This window comes from Ipomoea nil, unplaced genomic scaffold (genome assembly GCF_001879475.1).
Source record: "Ipomoea nil cultivar Tokyo-kokei standard unplaced genomic scaffold, Asagao_1.1 scaffold1110, whole genome shotgun sequence".
NCBI lineage: Eukaryota > Viridiplantae > Streptophyta > Magnoliopsida > Solanales > Convolvulaceae > Ipomoea > Ipomoea nil.
In genome coordinates this window covers 65203-91411 of record NW_017617538.1, presented here as the reverse complement: position 1 = coordinate 91411, position 26209 = coordinate 65203, and the positions used below count along the sequence as shown (strand labels likewise).

General features: G+C 40.1%; 2 long non-coding RNA genes across 2 annotated transcripts; both read right to left on the bottom strand.

Moving 5' to 3' along the window:
* Nucleotides 1-18364: 18364 nt before the first annotated feature.
* Nucleotides 18365-20198, bottom strand: LOC109183322. Its single transcript, XR_002054521.1, has 2 exons — nt 20134-20198; nt 18365-18606 (listed from the first exon to the last, which is right to left on the bottom strand). It is a non-coding gene; the product is annotated as an uncharacterized LOC109183322 (long non-coding RNA).
* Nucleotides 20199-21306: 1108 nt separating this feature from the next.
* LOC109183321 lies at nt 21307-24321 on the bottom strand. The gene is made up of 2 exons (XR_002054520.1): nt 23624-24321; nt 21307-21600 (listed from the first exon to the last, which is right to left on the bottom strand). It is a non-coding gene; the product is annotated as an uncharacterized LOC109183321 (long non-coding RNA).
* Between the last annotated feature and the right edge of the window lie 1888 nt (nt 24322-26209).

Sequence of the window (26209 nt, the reverse complement as noted above, 5' to 3'; positions counted from 1 at the left end):
CACAAACTAGGAATAATCCTAAGAGGTTCATACTTCTTTCACCTAGGCCAACGGGATACCAATTCAACTAGCATGCGATACACAAGACTCTTTTATCCTACGAACGGTACCCGAAACATCAAACTAGACTCAGGCACGATAAACGGAGTCCGTCGGGACACCACGAGGGTCGGGAAAACATCAAACGGGGAAGCCGAAGTCCCAAGTTGGGAAAATCCCAGTGGGTAGCCAGTGGGTGGAGGACCACCCGCCGGCGACAAGCCTCCGGGTAGCGGGTGCCTGGTGGGCAGTCGCCTGCTGCTGCCGGCGGCGTCCTTTTTGGGCAGCGGGTAGGTGGCGGGTTCCCCTACCCCCACTGACTCTTCATCGAAATAACCGCCCCGGGAGCCTTTGTGGAACCCGAAACCATGCTTAGACACTTTTAAACGCAATTGATGACACAACGTAGACAATTAACGGATCAAAATCAAGAATCATATAGAACATATCCTATTATGACTTCTAAGTATAATCAACACCCGAACATGCGAATTTCCACCCAAATATATCAAGAATATCACCATATGTATTTCACGATTCATCCTAGGGCTCTAATCATATTTGAATCATCAAGATCATAGTTCATCTCTTAACATCAAGAAACATCAAGATTTATCAAGAACATTACATAATCATCAAGAACCTCTTATCATCATCAAGATCATCAAGATCACACATAAATTCATCTCATCAATCATCAAGATCATATCATCAATATCATAAACGATTTATCAAGACACGAGTATAGAGAAGAAGTCAAAGAAGGAGATTATAGCAAAGAAAATAGGTTTTGTTAAGACATGGGTTACCTCTTAGCCTTAATTAATTTCCTTGGCTATGAAGGGTCTTTCTTTAAGATTCCTCTTTTCTTGATTTCTCCTAGGGAATTCTTGGAACTTCTTGTGTGGTGAGAGATTATTGTGGTGTGGGTTCTAGGTGCCTCCTATGCCCCCTATTTATATACCTAAGAGTCCTAATTAGGGTCCAAATACTATGGGCTTGCTAATTCTATTCCTTATAGGACTAAGGAGTTGGTTATGGGGATGTGGACCCACGAATCATGGTGGACCTCCTCCTGATTAATTAATAGAATTTAATTATTTCTTTTGGGTAAATGATTAAATAATTAATTGGTTTTAGGGGTCGTAACACGGGGTGTTACACTCTCCCCCCCTTACAAGAGGCTTCGTCCCCGAAGTCTGGTGCGTTAATCCATTCTTTCACCCCTGGACATTCTGTATTTTTTTGGCCTCCTGGTTAGGAACGTGGCTCCACGAAATTGTCATACCTCCACAAAGGAAAATATAACTAGTATGAGATTTGGCATTATAGGAATCGGACATATAGCCAGCATCTGAATAACCCACCAACGTAATATCATGGTTGTTCTCAAAATAAAAAGCAAGATCTTGTGTACCTTGTAGAACACTACAGTGGCGACGGCAAGGTACGACTACGGAGGAGAGAAGAAAAGAAGACAGGGGAGGTGGCGGCTTTAAGGCGGTCATGAGGGAAGAAGAGAAGAAATGAAAAACAAGAAATGAAGAGAAGGGAAGAAGATAAGAAGAAAATATGGGTATTATTTGAAATGGAAGGATGATATGACGTCAGCTTTGTTTAATCGAAGGATGTAATACACATATGATGTCGGTTTTATATAAAAACCGACATCGTAGGTGTTTAATAATTTTTTTTAATTCATACTATACGATGTCGGTTATTTAAATAATCGACCTCGTATAGTTATTAAAAAAATTAATTTAGATATACGATGTCAGTTTTGTAAATAACTGACATCGTAAACTTATGTTTAAAAAATTTAAAAAATTCAATATCTTACGATGTCGGTTTTTTAAAAAAGTGGCGTCATATACTAATAATATATATATATATATATATATATATATTATAATTCAGTTCCCGTGCGGTTGAGTGTCTCCTGTGCGGTTAAATCTGAGCCATTCATATTGTATAAATCAACGTTCAAGATTAACAATGATTAAAAAATGAGGTGGCAATTTGGTCTTTTTGCATCTAGGTCAAACTTAAGGTGCGTGGTTTTTTTTTTTCTTAAGGTGCGTGGTTTTCCTTCTTAAAGTGTGTGGTTTTTGTGCTTAAGGTGCGTGGTTTTGTGCTGTGTGCTTAAGGTGCATCAGTTGTTAGAAACTTAAGTGTCGGTCTAAAACTTTAGGTGCGTGGTTTTCCTTTTTAAGGTGCGTGGGTTTCCTTCTAAAGGTGCAGGGTTTGTGTGCTTAAGGTGAGTCAGTCGTTGAAACTTAAGGTGCGTCGGCCTAAAGCTTTAGGTGCATGATTTTCCTTCTTAAGGTGCGTGATTTGTATGCTAAAGGTGCCTTAGTCGTTGAAATTTAAGGTGTGCCATTTTAAAACTTTAGGTGCGTGATTTGTGTGCTTAACGTGCGTGGTTTGTGTACTTAAGATGCGTCAGCCTAAAGCCTAAAACTTTAGATGCGTGTGGTTTATGTTCTTAAGGTGCTTTGTTTGTGTGCTTAAGGTGCGTGGTTTGTGTGCTTAAGGTGCGTCAGCCTAAAGTTTTAGGTGCGTGGTTTTCCTTCTTAAGGTGAGTGATTTGTACGCTTAAGGTGCGACTGTTGTTGAAACTTCAGGTGCACCATTTTAAACCTTTAGGTGCGTGATTTGTGTTCTTAATATGCGTCTTTTTGAGTTAACCGCACGGGAAGCTATACCCGCACCTAAACCCTTCCCTATATAGACAGACACACTTTAACTATGATATTTTTCATGTACTAATAGTAGACTTTGGACAAAGTCAATCCAATAAAAATTATAATACTTAATGGTGAGTTGTACTAATTTAAATTAGCACATGAAAATAATATGTTAGTTTTCACTTCACTATCAATGTATACATATCATTTTAGATGTGCAAGTAAACTTACGTAAGAACTAAATTAAAATCTCACTTTCTAAATTATAATTTTAATATATGTTCGTTTATATTAAAAAGATCTCGTACTCTGTTAAGATCAAGATCATCACGTAAAAAGTGAAAATTGATCACAACCTCCTATCAGAATTCATCAATAATTGATGGTTTTAGTGTATAAAAGAATAAATCAACATTATAATTATTGCAAACTTTAATGTTTGAAATATTTATAAAATTGACACCCTTCTTTTCCCCATATTTTTCAGCTAACTTCAACCGTTGATCTACCAAAATGAATGAATCGCATCAGTCTTCACTTTTTTATGTGGGATCATGCATGTTCTCTCTCTCTCTCTCTCTCTCTCTCTCACACACACACACACACACACACACACACATAAATACAGGGTTGGGCTCCCATGAGAACCAACCACAATGTAAGAACGTGAGGACTAATTTAGACCATTAAATCATAATGATGCATTGCTGAGATTAAAAGGAACAAATTACAAGGATTAAGGAAACAAATCCATTTAAAATATTAGAAAATATACAGTTAGGGGTAGATCAGTCTTATTAGAATCTGTGTATACCTATATCGAATGTCGTGCATCCCTTTATCGAATGTCGTGCATCTATAACTCTCTGGTTGTGCATTCAAACACCGGCAAATTATTCTACGATGGACATCCCAATGTATTACGATGCACCACACTAAGTGCACTAATGCACATATTACCATCCTACAATGCACAACTTACCAGCCTAAATCACAACTCACAACACTGGGTTGCATAACCAGCACACCCGAATGCACAATCGTACTACCCAAACATGTGTATATATATACACCAACATCAAAATATAGGTAATATTATACTCAAAAGAACGAGCGAAAAAAATAAAAAATAATGATAGCTTTCCATGGACGAACACTCGATCGTTGATGAAGAAATCGAGGCTTCAAATTGTAATATAACGCTGATGATCCTAGAAAATAAGAAACAAATTTGGCCAAGTATTACCCATGCGTTCACATTTTTAAAAAATTGAAAAGGGATAAGGGTCAAATAGACCCTCATACTATATAGCAAAGTGCAATTAGGCTCTCGAAGTAAAAGAACATCCAATTAGACCCTTGAACTTATTAAAACAATGCAATTAACATATTTAATGGGTTGCTAAACAGTAACCGGTTAAATTCAATAAAAAAAAATTAAAATAAAACTAAAAATTTACAGGAAGTCGAAGCAGTGAAGGCTGTGAAGCCGCATGTTTGTCGGCTTGCTTAATCCATTATTAATCATAACCATCATTTACCTCCTTAATCCATTTTCATTACTTCCACAATTTTGCTTTTATCAGCCAAGCATCATCATCGTCAAGAACATCTCATCATCGGTACATCACCATCCATCTTTTTCAAAATACGTTGCTGCTCATCCAACCTTGCTACCATCGCTGGAACTTCACCATCACCACCAACAGCTGGTCCAACACCATTGCCAAGGTTGCCGGTCAAGGTCGACGGGAAGGGGAGGTCGCCGAGAAACACATCATGCTTCGTCAAAATAGATTGTTCACCGAAGTTGTTGGTTCCGTACGAGGTCCAGACGTCGTCGATCTACTACACGCCCGAGGGGAAGTTACTACCGCTGGTCTGCCGCTGCTGGAGGGAGTGAAAACAAGAGGAAGTCGCCGGTGGCCTCTGCTTGCCGGAAAAACAGAGGTCGCCGGAAAGAGTCTCGCTACCTAGGCCTGCTGCAGCTGCAATGACTTTTCTGTTTGCTTGTTTCCTTTGTTTTATTAAAATTATTTTATTTTTTAAAAATAAATTTAAAAATATTGATTCAAGTGATGTAGGTCATGTAGCATCCTGTAGGTAACTTGAAGATAACTTGCTATTATAGGTTAAATGGGTTAATTGCATTGTTTTAATAAGTTCAAGGGTCTAATTGCATGTTTTTTTAGTTCGAGGGCCCAATTTCACTTTACTATATAGTATGAGGGTCTATTTGACCCTTATCCTAATAGAAAAAGACAATACTACCCCACTCTAACAAAAAAAGATCAATCCATGTTATCTTAGGAAATCAAATTTAGGTCATCCAAATAAAATAAAAAAAATGAATGCACAAAATTAGTCCTCACGTTCTCACATTAAGGGTGGTTATCATTTGAACGCAACTTTATGTATGTATGTATGATGACGAGGCCACTACATGAAGGGAGTTAATACCTCCAATGGTCCTCCGAGTATTAGCGTTTTACCATGTATGATCATCTGACTTTAAAACGACCACAAGATATCCTTTAAGTTTTAAAAATTAACCACCCGTGGTCCTCCGTTAAGTTTGATGGAAAATGGATTTTAAATGTGAGGGCAAACATGTCATTTTAGCTATTCCATAAACATTCTATTGAAGGAGATGAGGAAGGGAACGAATGGGAATGGAAAACCGTCATTGAATAGGTGCGGAACATTTGTTCTAACAAGTTCTTACGCCGCTGGCCGTGAACGTCGCCGGGGTTCTGAAGCAATTGGGAATATGCCAGATAGTCTCCGGCATTTCGCGAATGCCAGATATGCTTTTGCGAATCCCTTATTTCCGATGCCCATTTCCCCCACGGCCTCTGTCTATCCCCTCTATATATCTTCTTCTTCTTTCTCCGTTCCCTTCATCTGACGCTACGGCGGTTGTGACGGTGGAGGCGCGGCCATGATAGGTGGTGTTATGAAGTTCGTAGTTTCTACAATAGGTGGTGTTATATACATCCCATATGGAGCTTGATAATAGGAGTACATGCAACAATACACGTACTCATTATCAAATTAAATACAAAAATAAGATGAATATATATTTTTTGCAAAAAAACTAAAACAATTGAAGATGAAAAATTGAACTAGAAATGAAGAAGAAGATAGAGAATTTTGGCAAGATAATGGAGAAATGAATGACAGTATAGTACCAAGTTTAACAGAGGGTGACGATGAATCTCTGCCTCTAAACCCTCCATAAACCCTAGAAGCTTGCTCGACGAACTGAGTTACACCCTCTTCTTGATCCCTCATCTGACTAAATTCAGAAAATATCGGCGGCGGTCCCGCCGACAAAACACAGTCCGTTTCCGTCTGTAACTGCCGCTGCATCATTCCTTCAAAAGATTCCGTATACGCAGATTTTACGGCGCTGAATTCTTCTCTCCGGTGGCCAGTAGCCTGAAGTATGGCAAACTCATCGGGAATGAAGAGAAATGACAGGTTTGCCCTCACACTTAATGGTCATTTGATAGCAAACATAACGAGAGGACTATTGGTGGTTATTTTTTAAAACTTGGAGGACGTCCCGTGGTCATTTTAAAGTCGGATGACCACACCTGGTAAAACGCTAATACTCGAAGGGCCATTGGAGGTATTAACTCCTACATGAAGGTGTTGTGTAAAGGAGAAGCAAATTGCATTAGGAAGACCCTGTACGGCAAGTTTAATCAAAAGGATATTGGCAATATTCAAAATATGAAACTCATGCTCTATCCACTTGGTTATGAATTTCGGGGCCAGGCTACTTGATGAACTCAGCTGGAACACATTGAGCAAGGAGATGAAAGAAGGAAGTCAAATTGTTTCATTGAAGATAAAAGTAACTAACTCAAAACAGAAAAGAAACCAGACACTTTATATATAGTTTACTGGTGATTACAAAGGAGGGAAAAGACAAGAAAGTCCTCTAAGATATAAAAGAGCTGGCTGCTTGTAGATGAGACAGGTGTAGCACAGGTGTGGCACTATGAGTAACACTTCATCACCCCCCGTAAGCTGGACAGGAAGGACTTGAATGCCCAGCTTAGCATGAAAGATATCAAACAGTGGAATGGACAAAGCCTTGGTAAAGCCATGTGCTATTTGCTTGTTTGAAGGAATGCCCATAAACTTGATTACCCCTTCTTGGACCTTTTGTTTCACAATATGACAATCAATGTCAATGTGTTTAGTGCGCTCATGAAAAACATGATTTTCTCCTATGGCTACAGCTGAAGTATTATCACAAAAGAGAGCAACTGGAACCTTGCTGTGTGCTTTCAAATCTGTCAATAAGTATAGCAGCCATTGGTTTCACAAACAGTGGATGCCATTGCCCTGTATTCAGCTTCAGATGAAGACATGGATACAGTAGCCTGTTTCTTAATCTTCCAAGAGATAAGAGAATCCCCAAGATAGATGCAATAACCTGTAATAGATTTCCTTGTTTCAGTACATGTAGCCCAATCTGAGTCAGAGAAACCCTGAAGTTTGAATGCAGAATTGGAGGAATAAAACAGCCCTTCACCAAGTGATCCTTTGAGATATCTTAGCACTCTATGTGCTGCAACCAGGTGACTATCTCTTGGCTTATCTACAAACTGACTAAGTTGCTGAATGGCATATGAAATATCAGGCCTAGTGTTTGTCAAGTAAAGAAGTTACCAATGAGTCTTCTGAAAACTTCAGGATTGTGTAGCAGTGTTCCATCAGTATTGTTGAGTTTTAAACCTGTGGTACAAGGGGTTTTGGCAGGCTTGGCATCCAAGAAGCCATTTTCTTTCAATATGTCCAAGGTGTACTTCTTTTGGCACAAATTGAGACCACTGGTGGTTCTGAGTGCTTCAATTCCAAGGAAATAGTTGAGCTGGCCAAGATCCTTGATTTTGAAAGAGGTATCCAACATGTGTTTTAACTCCTTAATCTGATTGGAATCTGCCCTTGCCGCAATGATATCATCCACATATGCTCAAGATGAAGAAAGTAGAAATCTTGGGAGACAACTTGCAAGATTTGAGATGTCCAAATTCTAGCTTGGAGAAGAAGCTACACCTTTTTAGAGAGAAGTTAGAGATTTTGTAGATTGTAGGGTGAAAGAATGAAGGGATGTTGCTAGGTTAGCTTGAACCACAAACTTTAGGTAGAAAGACATCTCTACCCTTACTAAAGTTGGAAGAATAAGGGAACAAGGGCACAACTTAAGAAGCACAAGGTACAACCCTTTGACTTTAAGTGACTAGTCAAATTCTAGTCCCTCGACTATTGAATTTCAGGATTTCTAGGAATAAATTAACAAAGAGACTAGCATTAATTCTTTAATTAATCCTTGATTAGAGTTTGGATTTACGGGGTGTCAAATCCTCTCCCCCTAAGAAGAAGCTTCGTCCCAAAAGCTTGGGCACAACGAGTTCAAACAAACGGGTAACACGAATCAACCATGTGACAAAAGAAAAACAAGAATACTATTTAACCAAAACTTTAAGGATACAAAAGGTGTAAAGTTTGCAAAAAGGACATTGCAAGGTTTCAATAAGATCACAAAAGGAATTCCTTGAGCAACAAAAATGCTAAGGCCAAAACAACGACAACTAGAAGCCTTCTAAACCACGCCTAAACTCAAACAACTGAATTCTACCTAGGCAAAACACTAAACTAACTATCCAAGCCGCAAACTATCAAACAAGATAAACAAGAGAGAGCATCAAGCACAACCAACAAGCAACAACTACTCAACGACAACAACAAACGAGAAAAGAAACGAGCTTACCCCAACTCCGGTCTAAAAGGACTCACTCTCCGACTCCTCGGCATCCTCGTCTGAGTCTTCCTCAGCTCCACCACGGCCTGATACCAACTGTAACACCCCCGATTTTCAACAACTTTTAAAAACCAATTAAAGCTTAGAAATGGGATAAAGTCTACTCATTAAGATTAAACATGGCGAAAGCTAACTAAACAAACCGGAAGGTGCTATGCCACACCTATATCAAACATAGGTGCACAGGCAGATACTACAACTACTGCAGTCTAACAATTCAACTACTTTGGCTCACAGGCCTTAACAACTATTAAAGGAAGAGATTAATCTATCTACAGACCACTAGCGTGCTCTCCAAAGCTACCCAACCTGTAAAGCAACAATAAGAAATGGGACGACGCCCGGTCAGCGAATAATGCTGGTAACCCACCAATACTTATTAAGTATCTTACATAGATAAGATATATATATATATATATATATATATATATATATATATATATATATATATACAAAATCATTTGCGAAACGGGATATAGTATATATAAGTTCAAATCCAGGGTAGAAGTCAAACACAAGACTCTTTGCACTCACAACAAAGACAAGGGAACACATCTCAATACTACAAGAAGCAATAAAAACTCACGAGAATGGCTCAAGGCGTAATCTACTATCACACAGTAGATTAACACCTGACATTCATAACACAAGGGAATAAAGACACAACCATTGGCAACACATTGCCTTTGTGACTACACATGTCACAAAATAGAGAAATACACAACCACGACTACACAAGGCTTCGTGACATCACCCATCACGAATTGATATGCCTTCCTTATGCCCGGTTCCAACCTTATGGCTACCCCCAACCTTATGTCTAGTTCCAACCATTACCTCCAGGACCCCTGTACATCCAAGTCCAACCTTTTCCCTCCTGGGACCGTCGTTCCCCACCAACAACCACCAACAAGACCACCGATTTCATAGTACACGAGGGTACCGATCACACACACGGCAACACATGCCACCCAAGAAATACGTGAACCCATCACTCAGGTCACAAACTCCATAATCGCGTCATGGCAACCACGGGGACCACTGCCGTACCTTGGTGACTAATGTCCCATACCATTAATCGTGCAATCCAGGTACAGCCACACACACCACACTACAACAGGAATCAATCAACGGATCACAACGAAGATATGAAACCATACTCAATCAAGGAATGGATCACATGCCAACCACAACGATGATTAACACAAGTCATCATCAACCAATAGGAAAGGACAAACAACACACACACGCTAGCATTTAAACACCGAACTAGCATGCTTATCAAACGGGTAAACCTAGCATAGTTCTGAAGAACACAAAAGACTCATCACGGTTCGATGAATCACAATGTTGAACACTTAGCAGGATTCAAGACACCAAAACCTACATGGATTCCTACCATATAGTTCTAGGCATACGAAACATCAAGAAGACACTCAAATAGTTCCACAAAAGAACATCGGGAAGTCAAAAGACCAAATACCGAGTCAAAAGAATCACGGGGAACAAATCCCCGCAAAACCACACCATGTACCCCGCGGGTGGGCCCACGGGTGGACCTCCACCCGTGGTTCCGCCCGCGGGAACCAACACCCACCGGGCATGTACCCCGCGGGTGGAGCTCTGCCCGCCGTTCCGCCCGCGGGTACACTACCCTGTACAAAATAATCCCTTCGGGGATTTTCAACTCCAAGCTCAAATTCAAGTCCAAAACATGCCAAATCTCACCAAACACAACAAAATGACTTGGATCAAAGGAATAGCCAAGCAATGGCATACAAGAACCCTAATAACAAGCTCTAGATATGCATTTTAACAAGACAATGCATCAACACTCACATTTCATAGCAAAACACATGTAGAATCCAAAAAATCATCATATAGTTAAGCAAAATAGATTTTGTAGAGCATGGGTTACCTCATCCGCTTATCCAACCAAAACCAACGCCAACATAGGCTAGGCTCAACACAAAAACCAAGGTACCGGGAACATGTGGATTAAACCGATTCTTCAACTATTAACAAAAGTACTAATTTAAAACTAATTATGCTCATAAGGGGAATTGAACCCTAAATCCTTCCTTAATTACCCATAAGCTCAACTAACAAAGCTAAGCATCCTATCATTATACCAACCACAACGTTATTGCACTAAAAGACGAGCTAAAAAGATGGAACTAATAATTAAAACTAACATCAAAGCTTAAACTTAAAAGGGAATTAAACCCAAACCCCCCCTCATACTAATCACACACCTAACCAACTGGGCTAAGCACCCACTTAGAAAATCTAAAGAGCAACAAACTACTTATCATCTAATTAACAACAACAACAAAGGAATGAAGCTCACCCTATCAACTTCTTCGTCGACTTCACTGCCATGCTGCGGGTGGTGCGGCCGGCACACCACCACCCCATCCACTGCCCGCGGGTACCACCTCAGCCACCATGTCGCCGGAAACGAGCTACACCGGAGCTTTGCCATTCGCCGAAGGAGGACCCGCTCGCCGTAGCCTCAACCAAACTGCCACCGCCACCTTCGCCATCCACTGCCCAGCCAAGCTTCGACCCATCACTGCCGTCTACTTGCCAGAGTTGCGGCTTGCCGGAGAAGAGACACCGCCGCTCTACTCTTGCTAGAAAACCAAGGAAAAGGTCGCCGGAGACGATACCACCGCAGCTCCGCCGCCGTCGAACCGAAACCGAAGCTTAAACCGGAGAAAGATACTGCCTTTCCGCCGCTAGAAGGAAACAGAGATGTGAAAACGGGTAGCTGTTGACAACTCTGCTCGCCCAAGGAGCTGCTACGCCGGTGCTTCATCATTCGCCGGAACTCGAGGGAGCTTTGTCGTAGGAGGAGAGCTCTACTCTCGCCGCCGTCGAGAGCAGAGTTATGCAGCTGCCTTTTGCCATCCACTGATGAAGCTTCAAAACTAAGGCTGCCAAACGTAATAGGGAGGAAGGAAATGGATGGAGGTGCAAGGCTTGCTTTGACCATGGAAGCTTGAACGGGGGAGATAGGTTGAGCTAAGAGAGGGAGGAAATAAGGTTCTGATTCACGAAGAGGTAGATTGAGAGAAAGCTACACATTAAAATATCTATATACATATAGCCATACTTGGTAGGGTTTCTATAAATTGGTATTGGGTCCAAATTGGAGAATTGGGTAGTCATATGGGTTAGGCTAAAGTTGAATTAGTATTTGGATTTGGGTTACAACCATATATATAAACATATATACATCTACCACAAATATTTTGGGCTTACAAAATAATAACACACACACACACACACACACACACACACACACATATATATATATCCGTGGGCTTGACTATTTGTGTTCAACACTTATATAATAAATAATTATATTTTTGGGCTTAAGGCATTTGAGTAATAAAATACTAGTTCACAATACTAGATAGACCCGAGCCCTTTTCAAAATAAATAGCTATGTAAATATTTTTATTAAAATATTTAATATTGGGACTATAATTTATTTTTAGGAAAATACGGGGTGTCACATCCTCACCCCCTTAAAAGAAGCTTCGTCCCCGAAGCTAGAAAAATCATTTTGGGGATAGGAGTGTCACAAAAATACGATACTATTTAGAGAAAATATTTTACGGGAATGTATATACATATATATACATTAGGTTTTGGAAAATAGTTGGTTCGAAAGGTTGGAAGGGATGAAAGGTTTAGATATTAAACTCAAGGACACGATGGTTGGAAAGGAAAAAGGGGATGAGAGTTTAGGTTCCAAACTTTAAGACGTCGTTAAATAGGGTTTGGATCAAAGCATCAAAGTTGCAACTTAGGAAATAAGGTTGCCACCTTGCACAGAATCGTTTGAAGTGAGGGATCAAGAACGAGGTTTGAAAGAATTGAATGGATTTCCTAACGAAGGGTACTAGATTTAGGCTCAAATATAGCGTAGATTGGAAAGGAAATCAAGATTTTCAAGGTTACAACTTAGGAAAACTTGTCACGTTGTACAGAGTCAAATTAAGAAGGAAACAAGAACGACGTTCGAAAAGATAGGAAAGATTTCTCGGGAAGAGATAATTGGTTTGACAAGAATAGGAGAGAAAAACGGCTTAAAGAGGGTAAAGGATTCTCGACTTCAGGCTACTTCTTCGACTTGACGCTTTGGTCACTGCACTTTTGATGAACTGAAGGTGCCTTACCGCGATTCTGACGCGTTCTAACACTAAGATCTATATCGGGCCCTCTTCGTAAGCTGAGATCTCAGACATCTTCACCCCAAACCCCTCTTCAAACACTGGTTTCTTCTTCAACTTTGCTACATCCGAGCGAAACTCGCACGAACCAGGCGACTGTGAGATGACTTGCTTCCCTTATCGGCCTTCATCATTGCGTCGGTAACGAAACTTTTAGCAAACTTCCTTAATCATCATTGAGATTCGGCTTGTAGTCCGTCTTTTTCAGACCTTTATCGATTGGAGCACTGACCAACGCTTTCCTCTTTCTTGAAACGCACCCGATTGTTTGTTCTTGTCATCCCAAGACTTCGGTGATATACAAACTCAACTTCCTTTCCTGCTGCACTCGAAGACCATCGAGGTCAAAGCACCCACATATCCCTTGCACAACAACCACCATTGATAGGGAAACTTGATCCATTATTAGAGCACAATCCACGGCCTTCGTGTATCCGTAGCGCAAGTTTCCAACTTGCCTTCTTAAACTGTATGATTCCTTCCCATTAACCATTTAAAACTGGTTGGATTGTAGAGCTCAACTGTAACCTTAAACCAAACGCAAACGGTAGAACTTTTCGTAAACTGAAGTCTTACCAAAGTCAACATCTAGAGACGTTACATGGTTCCTTGTCCAAAGATTTGCTCATATCCTTACTAGAAGCTCAGTAGGCCGAGTCTTGTTCACCGTTGATAACCTTGCAATCTTCACACTGTAGTCGGTTACAACCACTTGGTCTTTTCTTGACTTGATTAACGATAGGCCTTCCCTGAAAACTTTGTTGTCGGACGAGCATGTCCCACTTATGGAGGTCCAACGGTAGAATCGATCTTTAGGTTAATCTCTGACTGTCCTTCCTTTTACTGTTCAAACTTCCCAAACAAGATTAGCTACCTCTCGATCCTTCTCGGTTTTAGGTAGATCTCTCAACAGGAATCATCAGTGCAGAGTCTCACTTGCAACATAGGAACACTCGGTGATCAGATCCGTCTTTACTTCGCTCTTGTTGGTTTTAGTCTTCTGATGGCCCTAACGATTGTTTGCAACTCAGTTACGTCTTCTTTCCTTCTTGTTGCCAAACCTTCTTACCAAAAGTCTTCATGCTAGACATAACTTTCCAGGTGTGCCGAATAGGATAAACGCTACCCTCATTCACCAACTACTTCTTAACCTCTTCACGTTTAACAGGATCAGGCGACTTGTCAACAACGATGCCCTTCTCTTCTATGTACCTTAGAGGTCCAAGCTTTTCATGTATAGACATCTTGATCTTTATTACTTCCAAGTTCGTTGCTTCGAACTTCCCCGATCTTGGTTTCTTCAAGGGTAGATAGAACTACTTCTAGGTTGAACACTTCGATCTTACACTTCAACTCTTCGCGCTTTAGAAAGGTTCAAGGTTGACTTGTAGCTCTTTTAACTCTGAGAGGCTTCAAACACGTTGACCCACGAACGATCCCTTGGCGAGAGTTGACATCTTCTTAGAGCGTCTGGGACCGCTCTTGACGTCCCCTCACGAGTGAGGGTCTTCTAAACTTGATCTTCGAACTCTAAACGACTTCTTGCTTCTTATCGGACTACGGTTGCACGAAACGGTGACTTCAACTCTAGGATTAGCGTAAAACGGATGTCGATGTCGTACGAGAGACGATGTCACTTGCTTGAACGAGATTTGATGTAGTTGACGACCACGTGCCTAGCTGCAACCACCACGCCTTAACTAACTTGTGTTAGCAGATCTTCGGTCTTCTTACTCTTGGACACAGTCTTCGTCAAGACTTCAACGAACTCAGAACGAGGCACCCAACCGAGAAGGTTCACACCAAACGAGAGCAACAACCAAAACTACTAAAGCTAACAACAGAACAAGATAAGAAAACTAAACAAATAGCAAAAGATAACACACAACCTCATCGCGCGTCCTAAAAATCCTACACTTAGGTACTTAAACACTTAGAGGCTTTACTAAACATCTTAAGGTCTCAACTTACAAACACTAACCTAAGCACAACTTAGGTCTTTAAAGTCCAACTCTTAACATCCTAGGCTCAAACCTAGGGTCTGATACCAACTGTAACACCCCCGATTTTCAACAATTTTTAAAAACCAATTAAAGCTTAGAAAATGGATAAAGTCTACTCATTAAGATTAAACAAGGCGGAACCCAACTAAACAAACTGGAAGGTGCTATGCCACACCTATATCAAACATAGGTGCACAGGCAGATACTACAACTACTCCAGTATAACAATTCAACTATCTACAGGCCACTAGCGCGCTCTCCAAAGCTACCCAACCTGTAAAGCAACAATAAGAAATGGGACGACGCCCGGTCAGCGAATAATGCTGGTAACCCACCAATACCTGTTAAGTATCATACATAGATAGGATATATATATACAAAATCATTTGCGAAACGGGATATAGTATATATAAGTTCAAATCCAGGGTAGAAGTCAAACACAAGACTCTTTGCACTCACAACAAAGACAAAGGAACACATCCCAATACAACAAGAAGCAATAACGACTCACGAGAACGGCTCAAGGCATAATCTACTATCACACAGTAGATTAACACCCGACATGCATAACACAAGAGAATAAGGACACAACCATTGGCAACACATTGCCTTTGTGACTACACATGTCACAAAATAGAGAAATACACAACCACGGCTACACAAGGCTTCGTGACATCACCCATCACGAATTGATATGCCTTCCTTATGCCCGGTTCTAACCTTATGGCTACCCCCAACCTTATGTCTAGTTCCAACCATTCCTCCAGGACCCCTGTACATCCAAGTCCAACCTTTTCCCTCCTGGGACCGTCGTTCCCCACCAACAACCACCAACAAGACCACCGATTTCATAGTACACGAGGGTACCGATCACACACACGGCAACACATGCTACCCAAGAAATACGTGAACCCATCACTCAGGTCACAAACTCCATAATCGCGTCATGGACACCACGAGGACCACTGCCGTACCTTGGTGACTAATGTCTCATACCATTAATCGTGCAATCCAGATACAACCACACACACCACACCACAACAGGAATCAATCAACGGATCACAACGAAGATATGAAACCATAATCAATCAAGGAATTGATCATAGTCCAACCACAATGATGATTAACACAAGTCATCATCAACCAATAGGAAAGGACAAACAACACACAGGCTAGCATTTAAACACCGAACTAGCATGCTTATCAAACGGGTAAACCAAGCATAGTTCCGAAGAACACACAAGACTCATCACGGTTCAACGAATCATAATGTTGAACACTTAGCAGGATTCAAGACACCAAAACCTACATGGATTCCTACCATATAGTTCTAGGCATACGAAACATCAAGAAGACACTCAAATAGTTCCACAAAAAAAACATCGGGAAGTCAAAAGACCAAATACCGAGTCTAAAGAATCACGGGGAACAAATCCCCGCCAAACCACACCATGTACCCCGCGGGTGGGCCCACGGGTGGACCTCCACCCGTGGTTCCGCCCGCGAGTACCAACACCCACCGGCCATGTACCCCACGGGTGGGGCAGCGGGTGGAGCTCTGCCCGCCGTTCCGCCCGCGGGTACACTACCCTATACAAAATAATCCCTTCGTGGATTTTAACCTCCAAGCTCAAATTCAAGTCCAAAACATGCCAAATCTCACCAAACACAACAAAATTACTTGAATCAAAGGAATAGCCAAGCAATGGCATACAAGAACCCTAATAACAAGCTCTAGATATGCATTTTCACAAGACAATGCATCAACACTCACATTTCATAGCAAAACACATGTAGAATCCAAAAAATCATCATATAGGTAAGTAAAATAGATTTTGTAGAGCATGGGTTACCTCATCCGCTTATCCAACCAAAATCAACGCCAACATAGGCTAGGCTCAACACAAAAACTAAGCTACCGGGAACCTGTGGATTAAACCGATTCTTCAACTATAACAAAATTACTAATTTAACACTAATTATGCTCATAAAGGGAATTAAACCCTAGATTCTTCCTTAATTACCCACAAGCTCAACCAACTAAGCTAAGCATCCTATCTTTACACTAACCACAACGTTATTGTACTAAAAGACGAGCTAAAATGATGGAACTAATAATTAAAACTAACATCAAAGCTTAAACTTAAAGGGGAATCAAATCCAAGCCACCCCTCACACTAATCAGACACCTCACCAACTAGGCTAAGCACCCACTTAGAAAATCTAAAGAACAACAAACTACTTATCATCTAATTAACAACAACAACAAAGGAACCAAGCTCACCCCATCAACTTCTTCGTCGATCTTCAGTGCCATGTCGCGGGCGGTGCGGTGGGCACACCACCACCCCATCCACTGCCCGCGAGTACCACCTCAGCCACTAAGTCGCCAAAAACGAGCTACACCAGAGCTTTGCCGTTCGCCGGAGGAGGACCCGCTCGTCGTAGCCTCAACCAAACTGCCACCGCCACCTTCGCCATCCACTGCCCAGCCAAGCTTCAACCCATCACTGCCGTCTACTTGCCAGAGTTGCGGCTTGCCGGAGAAGAGACACCGCCGCTCTACTCTTGCTAGAAAACCAAGGAAAAGGTCACCAGAGACGATACCACCGCAGCCCCGCCGCCGTCGAACCGAAACCGAAGCTTAAACCGGAGAAAGATACTGCCTTGCTGCCTCTAGGAGGAAACAGAGATGTGAAAACGGGTAGCTGTTGACGACTCTGCTCGCCCAAGGAGCTGCTACGCCGGTGCTTCATCATTCGCCGGAACCCGAGTGAGCTTCGGCGTAGGAGGAGAGCTCTACTCCCGCCGCCGTCGAGAGCAGAGTTACGCTAGCTGCCTTTTTCCGTCCACTGATGAAGCTTCAAAACTAAGGCTGCCAAACGGAATAGGGAGGAAGGAAATGGATGGAGGTGCAAGGCTTGCTTTGACAATGGAAGCTTGAACGAGGGAGATGGGTTGAGCTAAGAGAGGGAGGAGATATGGTTCTGATTCACGAAGAGGAGGATTGAGAGAAAGCTACACATTAAAATATCTATATACATATAGCCATACTTGGTAGGGTTTCTATAAATGTGTATTGGGTCCAAATTGGAGAATTGGGTTAGGCTAAAGTTGAATTAGATATTTGGATTTGGGTTACAACCATATATATAAACATATATACATCTACCACATATGTTTTGGGCTTACAAAATAATAACACACACACACACACACACACACACACACACACACAGATATATATATATATATATATATATATATATATATATATATATATATATATATATATATATATATATATTTATCTATTTATTTATTTATTTATTTATTTATTTATATATATCCATGGGCTTGACTATTTGTGTTTAACACTTATATAATAAATAATTATATTTTTGGGCTTAGGGCATTTGAGTAATAAATTACTAGTTCACAATACTAGGTAGACCCGAGCCCTTTTCAAAATAAATAGCTATATAAATATTTTTATTAAAATATTTAATATCGGGACTATAATTTATTTTTAGGAAAATACGGGGTGTCAGAGATAAGCAATCTAAACATCCATTAAACATAAAGCGGAAACAAATCTAATCGGGAGTATTATGCCACATCTTACAGTATTAAGATGCATAGGCGAGAAAACTAAACAGTAAAGACAAGTCAAAAAGACTCAAGGCACATAGGCCGCTCAAAAGGCTCACAGGCCATCAAAACACAACGTCTAGACAAGGTGACTAAGCTATCTAACGCTTCAAGTCTAGCGCTCTCGGGCATCTACTCAAAACCTGTAGAACAAGGAAAACATAACATGGGGATGACACCCGGTCAGCGAACATTGCTGGTAACCCATCAATACGCGTTAAATAGCATATATAGATAAGTATGAGTCAAAACTATTTTCGAAACAGAATACAGTATATATCATTTCAAAAGCCATAGAGAGAAGTCAACTTCAAGGACTCATTCACACTCTCAATAGGAAAAGGAATCACCATCCTTACAACAACAACAAGACAACAAACATGAAAGACAATACAACTCATGATGCATTCTACTGATCACAAAGTAGAATACATCAAGAGATGCTCATTAGCAAAGAATACACATCCACACGTTGGCTACATGCCACAGTGACAACTACATGTCACAAGTATCATAGTTCTAACCTTATGCCCTGTTGCAACCTCATGGCTACCCCCGACCTTATTTCGGTTCCACCCATTACATCCTAGTGCCACCCTGTACTTCTGAGTCCAACCTTATGCCTCTGAGGACCGTCGTCCCCCCTCTAACATCACCTATTCATTGCCGAACTCTCAATACACGAGGGTACCATTAATTTCATTCACACAACCTCCAACATGTGAGCCATTGCTCAAGTAACACACCACCAATTTCAATCATAGTCACACAAGATCATCATCATTACTAAGAGGACTAAGGTTCAACAATAACCTTAATCAAGTATCAATCAAAGGGTACAACGATTACATACGTTCATATCATAGGAATCAATCAATGGATCACAACAAAGATATGAAACCATACTCAACAACGAAGGATCACAATCCGATACCAAACGATGGTCAACACAAGTTGCCAATCCCAATAAGAAAGAACAAACCGCACACACTAGCATTTCAACATCAAACTAGCATGCTTATCAAACGGGTAAACCAAAAGTAGTTCCAAAGAACATACAAGACTCACATTAGCCCAACGAATAACAAAGTCGGACCCTTAGCACAATTCATGACACCAAATCCTATCATGGATTCCTAACACACCGTTCTAGACATACGAAACATCATGAAGACTCACAAATAGCCCATTAAAACAACAACGGCAGGTCAAAACATCAATACCGAGAAAGAATCACGGGAAACAAATCCCCAACCATCACCAATATGGTACCCCGCGGGTGGGGCCATGGGTGGGCCTCCACCCGTGGTTCCGCTCGTGGGTACACACCCACAAGGCCACCACGTACCCCGCAGGTGGGGCGGCGGGTAGGCCTCTGCCCGCCGTTCCGCCCGCGGGTACACCTGTACTCCAAAATAATCCCTTCGGGGATTTTCAACAACAAGTCCAAATTCCAGTCCAAAACACCCAAAATCTCACACACAACAACAATATGACTTGAACCCAAGAAATAGCCAAGCAATGGCATTCAAGAACCCTAAGAACAAGCTCTAAACATGCATCACCACAAGACATTGCATCAAATCTCACAAATCAACACAAGAATCACAAGTAGAAGCCTAGAAATCATCATATAAGTAAGAAAATAGGTTTTGTAAAGCATGGTTTACCTTTGTAGCCCAACACTTCTCTTTCTCACCCTTAGAAAGCCTTTCCTAAAGCTCTTCTTCCACACCAACTTCATACACAAACCAAAAGACAACAAGGATTCTATTTTTAGAAAAAGACATCTAAAAGGAGGTAAAAAACACCAAAAAGATCAAGGATCTTACCCTCCCCTATGCTCAAGATGAAGAAATTAGGAACCTTGGGAGACATCTTACAAGATTTGGGATGTCCAAATTCTAGCTTGGAGAAGAAGCTACACCTTTTTAGAGAGAAGTTAGAGATTTTGTGTTTAGATTGTAGGGTGAAAGAATGAAGGGATATTGCTAGGTTAGCTTGAACCACAAACTTTAGGTAGAAAGACATCTCTACCCTTACTAAAGTTGGAAGAATAAGGGAACATGGGCACAACCCAAGAAGCACAAGGTACAACCCTTTGACTTTAAGTGACTAGTCAAATTCTAGTCCCTCGACTATTGAATTTCAGGATTTCTAGGAATAAATTAACAAAGAGACTAGGATTAATTCTCTAATTAATCCTTGATTAGGTTTTGGATTTACGGGGTGTCACACTTCTCATATATTATTGGTCAATATAGCTAGACTATTTAGATCTAAGAAATTGATCTTCGGTGAAAGTCTCTTTAGGCATACGTGATAAGACAGATAAAAAGGAAAAACTAAAACAAAGAATACAAAGGAAATATGCACGGAAATTCTCTTTCACTCATCACCTAATAGAAGAGTTCTTACAAAATATATATTCATAAAAATAAGGATAATAACTAACCACTAAAATAATGACCACATATTAATAAAATATTCATAACACTCCCCCTTGGGCATTATCTTATCATACTCATGCCCTCGCTAAAAACCTCGCTAGAAAAACCATGTGGGAAAAACCTAGTCGAGAAAAAAAGAGTACATGATATATGTCAAATTATGTGTAGCACTGGTTGCCTCATTAAAAATCTAAACACTAAGAAAACCCAGTGGGAAAAAAAAAAAAAAAAACTTAACTAAGGGGGAAAAAAAAAAAGTACAGCCATAACCCAACATAAACTTTAGGGCATAATATTCATGATTCAAGTAAAATGATACTCCCCTTGAACATATGTGTAACACCCCCTTTTTCTAAAACTAAAGCCCGATTAAACAAGCATAATTACGATAAATAAACAAAGCTTAGATAACTAATTAGCCATTCAAACGATCAACTAAAGGGTGTCACCGCCACAGTCACCACACACAGTAACTACACAGGCTATAAAATCAGCTAACTAAACTAGAGTCAAAAGCTCTACAAAATATCATAAACGTGGGGAACAAACCCCGGTGTCTACACACCAACAAAAAGAGCAGTTTAATCAACATATGTCAGTACAACTAAGGGTAGAAAACTAAACTAGTAACTACCACCTCAAATCTACACACTAACTATCACGTGCGTTCTCGAGAACTGGGCCCACCTGAAAGGGGTTATAAAACAAGTAGGAAAATAAACCCGTTAGCAAATTAATGCTAAGTATAAAACCACTCAACCCTGTAAAGTACTATAGGTATAAGTTGGAAAACATTTTGCATTCACACACAATCTCAAGTATGAATATAAACAGTTACGACACTTAGTCATAGATCCCAATAGATATACATAAACACTTCTATATGCTCGCAACCTATAACTCATATAAACATGCTTTAATTCATAACTCATACTTGAATACATTCACATGCTATAAACAGATATAAACCAATTATAGTCTTTTATACACTACTCACAGACATGCTGATAGATAAGGCAATAACTGAAGTTTAACAAGTATAATCAGGCTTTCATGCTAACACTTAAATAAAGACAAAACTGTACTTCTCAAATGCTCTAAATGAAACATATGCAATGACATGATACAAGTAAAGATATGATGCTATAAATAGATAGATATACTCTCGCTCTTTATATAAAAAGGAACATTTTTCTGTGGAGGATCTTTGTTGAGTCTCTTGACTCAGTTGTCTCTTCTTTCTTTCTTGCTTTCTTTCATTCTTGCTTTCTTTCTGATGATTCTCTTTTCTCTTCTTTCTTTCGAGACAGGTACTCCGCCGCACCGAAGCCCTAGCGAACGGTGCATCTCTTGCAACCGCCACATCCGTATCAACGGAACCTCTAACTCGTGGGGAGGTAGGAACTTCACGAATCGTGAATGGACCTATCCGGGCTAGCAAACATGGGCCAGCCTAATACTCATCTCGCCCACATACTCATATCTCTGTGGAATCAGGTATCGTACCTTCAGTGTGCACACCCCCTAACTGGGATTCCAAGCCCAGTGGGTAGTATCCAACCTAGCAAGGGAATATCGACCAAGTTACTTCATAAATATTTGTCGGTCCACTGTGACCCTTTCTTTCCTTTCTCAAACATCTTTCTTTCTCTTTTCTTCTGAAAGGAACTAGTCCTAACGGAACCTCCAAAATAAAGATTTCCTCACAATATAGATAGCATATTATCTCATGCAATTTCTCTTCTCATTCAATTTCACTCAATAATATGCAAGTTTTACAATGCACATAAATCTCAAACAATATCTCTTTCTCACATTTTGAAATCAACTTATCATGCAAACTTCTCAATGCAAAAGATATAGATTTTCTAAAATAGATATAGGTTTTGAAAATAGCTTAAGGCTTCACTTTGATCCTTTACTGTACTTAATCTTTAAAAGTAGCAAAATGTCCTTTTCGAATGCAAGTTTGTAAAACAGTGACTTATGCAAGAAATATCAACAATTCTACTCTTCATGAGCTAAGCAATGCAATTAGAACATTTAATCAAATAATTCTTGTAAGCAAATGCCAATCAGATATTTCATAACTTTGAACTCAAAAGTTAAACAAATACTCAAGGACCAAATTCATACTTTGTCTGCTAACATGCTTCTACTAAAAAACCATACGAATACAACTCATACTGGCGTGTCGTAACGAGCCCGATTGTCCGAGCCTCAAGGGCCCACGAGTCTCAGTCCAAAACAACACATGACTGAGCCTCAAAGGGCCCGACCTTCTCCACAAAACCAACAACACATGGCTGAGCCTCAAAGGGCTCGGCCTCTCCTCAAAAACAACAACACATAATAAGCACATTTCATGCATTCCCAAACATCTCTAAACATCAAATCTCAAGAAATCTCCCACTCAAAGGGTTAAAATAATAGATTTAGGAATCCATGATTTATACCTTAATCACCACCATATTATAAACTCATCATTTAATAACCCATTTATACTTCATTTATCCTTCCAAAAATCACAATATAAATATTGGAACTAAAATGTTAGAAAGAAGATTCAAACCCTAACTATCCTCATACCACATCAATACTCTAACTATTACACCACTCAACCCACTTAATCTCTAATCAGTTTTAATAATACTTAAGCTTTAATTACCCACTCTCATAAAATAAATACAAAACATTGTCGGCAGCTTACCCAGGCTTCATTGCCGCCGTCCAAACTGCAACGCCGGAAGAGCTCCACTGCCGGAGAAGACCCACACGCCACGGCCACTGCTCAGCCGCCGGAACTGCTCCGTTCACCATCCAAGCTCACGCCGAGAAGGGAAGGAGTTCGCCATCCACCAACCTCTACTGGAGGAACCCTCCACCGCTCCGTCGAAGTTCGCCGCTACCAGGAGGACGCCGGATCTACTCTGTTCGCGAAGGAAGGACAGAAGACGCTGGAGGAATCCGGTGCCTTCGCCAATTTGCTGCGCTCGCCGGATCTGTCCTTCTCGCCGGGAACACCAGGCTGCCGGGACTGCCACTATTCACGCCGGAAGGGTTCGCCGGCCTACACTTCTTTGCCGAGACAGGGGAGCCAACGCTAAGAGGAACTGAGGTCCCGCCGCTCACCACCGCCTGCCGCTGTTTTGTCAGAGCTCCCTTCCGCCTGATGTCGAACTCCAATGTTCCTGCTACCGATGTGATGGAGAGGGAGGACCAAGGTTCATGACTGCTGTTCTTTCTTCTGGTTTGAGGGAGAGAAAAAAGGGCTGAGAGAGGAGACCGAAGAGAGAGAGAGAGAGAGAGAGACGGAACAAGAAAGATGGCGATGGTGGCTGGTGAAAGGGGTCTGTCGGTTCTATTATTGTTGTTGTCTGAGTGCTTAAACCGTAAAGAGAGGCAAGAGAGCTACTAGCTGGAATTAAGGGAATAAAATGATATACTACACACATATACGGCAAATTATGCCCTGGACCCGTGTCCACAATTCATTGTGGACACGGGCCCAAAACGACGTCGTTTTTAAAAAAAAAACGCGTCATTTAGTTTAAAAAAAAAATTTCGCGCGTTTTTGCCGTTAACGGCGTTATTTTTTTTTTGGTTATGAATGTACAGTTATGCCGTTATGAATGTACAGTTATGCAATTATGAAATTATGAACACAGAGCTCTAACATTATGAACTTACAATTATGAACATATATAGTGATAAAATTATGACCATGGAGCTTTAAAATTGTGAATATAGAGCTTCGAAGATTATGAATCTACAGTTATGGAGTTATGAATCTACAGTTATGGAGTTATGAATCTACAGTTATGAGATTATGAATCTACAGTTATGGAATTATGAATGTACAGTTATTGATCGAATTATGAACAAAGAGCTCTAACATTATGAACTTACAATTATGAACATATAGTGATAAAATTATGAACATAGAGCTCTAAAATTGTGAACATAGAGCTTCGAAAATTATGAATGTACAATTATGGAGTTATGAATGTACAGTTATGACGTTATGAATGTACAGTTATAGAGTTATGAATGTACAGTTATAGAGTTATGAACGTACAGTTATGGAGTTATGAATGTATAGTTATTAACATATAGTAATAAAATTATGAACATATACTTCTATAACAAAGTGATCTGAAATTTAAAAAAAAAAAAAAAAAAAAAAAAAAAAAAAAAGGAGATAACAGTGCCTAACGGCACTGTTACCCATGTCCAGCAAGCATGCTGGACACGGGTCCAAGGCATAACGATTGCACATATACACTATAGATAGTAGGTTAATATTACTAATTTGGGCTTAGCTAAACTTAAAAGATTGGGTCGCATGTAAAATTTGGGCTAGACCATGAATTATAGTTGGGTCAAAATATTGGGCTAGACACTTTAGACAAGAATAAATTACATTTGGTCTCAAACAAAATTATTTAGGCTAGGAAAACTGATATGAATAAATACGGGTTCAGATAGACTTTTGGGTCAAAGTTTTAGGAAATAAATCATCATGGGAATAAAATACTTTTATTTTGAAACCTTATAAAATAGGACATTTTATTAATGCATAAAAAAAATGTTCATAATCTGTCAAGTGCAAATACTTCTTTTAATAACTCACAAAATAAAAAACTTGTTCATAATCTGTCAAGTGCATATATAAGTAAACAAAATTTCAGTACACATTGTGTCATGTACTACCAAAACACCAAACACCACAGAATCCTCCTTCATTCTTGCATCCCTCCAAAAAAAAAAACTACACACTCTTGTATCACCATCCACTTCAAAATCAAAGAAAAAATCAAAGATCTCAATTATGAATTCGAATCGGTGTCATCTAAGCTCTTTATCAAATCTGTAAGCTGGCTATTACATGCATCCCTTGGTGTAAATGCAACAAAAGATGAACCTCCAAACTGGTGTTTCAAAAATCGAATGCCATCCGACTACCGGGAACATAATACTGCTTGTCCTTCTTAACACAAAATCCAAATATAAAAGCATAGTAATTGTATAAGTTATATGCTTCTTCAATTGAAGTAACGGTAAACACCAACAAATCCTGATTAACTGTAAATTTCAAAAAATAATACAACTAACAAGTTACTAGCATAACACATTGATATTATTTGTAGTGAATACCAAATTTCTAAGTAGAGGGGGATGGGTGTGCTGAATAAATTCAATCATGTTCTAAAAGAAATAAGATATTCACTAAAAGAATAAAATGCATGCATAACAGAAAGTACAAATAAATCATGCATAAAAATAATGTACCCTA